We start from the raw sequence: 2311 nt of genomic DNA, 5'->3' as shown, positions 1-2311 counted from the left end.
TTTCTTTATGGTGAGCTAATATTTTGCCATTTATATTTTTTTCCTGTATATGTATTGCATTCGCTTTTCATCTTGGTCCAGCCTATACGTGATGCTGTAGTGATCGTGTGTGTTAACTGTTAGTGAGGTTTCACACCTGACAAACTGCACAGTTAGAGCAGCATTGTTTTGATCCTTAGGTGCCATTCTGCCATGTTTGCCAAGTAGCACTGCTTGAGATTCAGTTTATTAACTGTGGTGTTTTACGCATGAAATCACAGCTGATGACCCTGCAGAGCTTGTTAAATAAATAAAATAGAGAATAACAGTGTTTTTTCTATCACATTCTCTTAAGAGCCCTACAATAACAAGCTTAACCTCACTCACCTTCCCCATCTGCTTATTTGAAATCTCACAAACCAATTCATCAATAAAAACCGGCCATAAATAAGTGATGGACTGGCTGAGTCATGTAGGGCATTAGCTTGTCTGCATGGATGCATAGATGCCCTTCTGTGTCACTCAAAGGTGTAGCCTGTGTGATTTGTTGCTCGGAGCTTTCCCAGAGATATTTTCCACTCTATTTTCTTTATTATTTCACTTTTAGAGCTGTCAAGGCTTAGTGCCTGTGGTGGGTTTTTCTTCATGGTCTGTTGAACTACATTTAAACTCTAGGTCTAAATTCGCCTTTCATCTCTCCATTCTGATGTATCCTAAATCAGTCTTCTCACTGTTTCCGCTCTGACATCATGGTTGCACCCTTTGCCAAGTGCTTTTGTCAGATTTAGCTGATATGAATTAAACTGTTCAGCCATGACAATGCTTTGCATAGCTCTTGTATCAATTCTGAGTTTATATCCCACAATTCAGACTTTTTTCTCAGAATTGCGAGTGATATAAACTCAAACTCCACTTTGAGAAAAAAGTTGTTAACTGTTAGGTAAACAAGAATTGTTTTTTTTAATTCCTTTGTGGAAACGGGCTTCCATATACACAGACCTGCATCTTGAATTCAAAAATAATAATAATAATTTTACTTAATTGCAAAAAAAGGCCAAATATTACCTAATTTAATGATGCTAGGTTGAAAAAAAATATATATTTTTTACATTTAACATTTGTTTCCACAAAATAATTTTTCATATTATGTGTTTGTCAGCTTTAATGCTCTTATCAAAATAACAAAAGCAGTCAAATGATGATAATTATATTTTAACTTACAATCTGCAAAGGAGTGGAAAATCTTTTTCCCCCCACAAAATCTGTAATTTTCAGTTGCTGTTTGCATGTAGAAAAATAGCATCATACAATAAGTTTGCATGTTCTTCTGTCACTGGCCATGATTCTAACCTTGAAATCATAAAATAATGCATTCAGAATCATTCAAACATATGAAAACCTGGCACAAAGGAAGATAATGAATCATGCCTTTGTGGCAGCTTTTCTGGTGATTGATGGATAGTACAAAATTTCTTCACCTTACAAATGGTTGTCGCTAGTAAAATGCTACAAAATGCGCATCATGTGTTGTGAGAAAGGAGTATTTTTTTTTAATCAGCACCCCAAAATTTGTAAGAAACCGCATGTATTGGATTTCATTCAGCAAATATGATACAAATATAGATTATATGGAATATGCACAGCTTAAAAATATCATGTTACCTGTGGCCCATATGCTAAAAGACTGGGCAGAACTCGTTTTCTAAGGCTATTTCCTGTCAAAAACACACTTATGCATGTTCCTATCGGGTCCTGAGTTATGATATGAGAGAGTGCTGTCAGGGTCTCTCTGGGTAATTAATTAGATTCCAGTAATGGACCAAGCACTGCAGGCGTATACACCCAGGCGTCATCTTATTGCATGAATACCATCTACTGGCACTCCTAAAGTCTTTGTTCACTGGCTAAAACAATGTTCATTTGAATATGTGGAAGACTAGCGATTAATACATGCAGTGTGATCGTGGTTTGGATGTAATTACAGCAGTCCGTTTAGGAAGTAATATTGCATCATTTAATTCTATTAAACCGCAATCTATTCCTAAATTCTGTGCACTAACTTCTTGAGCGGGATGAATAGAGGAGGGGAGTGGTCCGAGAACAACAGGCCTACTAAGTTATGGTGCTTGTGATGCAGGTCTAAAAATAGGCTGCCATCAGTCTAGTCATTCCTGCCGCCATACTCTGGTTCCCCTCAGGAGTGGGTAGTGTGTTTCTACCTGCAGGGCTGGTTGGGAGGGTGATATTCGATTGCACTTCAGCTGCATGGAACCAATTGTGAGTGGATGGAAGAGTGGCACAAACACTGCTGTACAGAGCACTGTAGTGGGCA

The sequence above is a fragment of the Sinocyclocheilus rhinocerous genome, unplaced genomic scaffold (genome assembly GCF_001515625.1).
Source record: "Sinocyclocheilus rhinocerous isolate Xijiao unplaced genomic scaffold, SAMN03320098_v1.1 scaffold496, whole genome shotgun sequence".
NCBI lineage: Eukaryota > Metazoa > Chordata > Actinopteri > Cypriniformes > Cyprinidae > Sinocyclocheilus > Sinocyclocheilus rhinocerous.
This window is presented reverse-complemented; position numbering follows the sequence as displayed.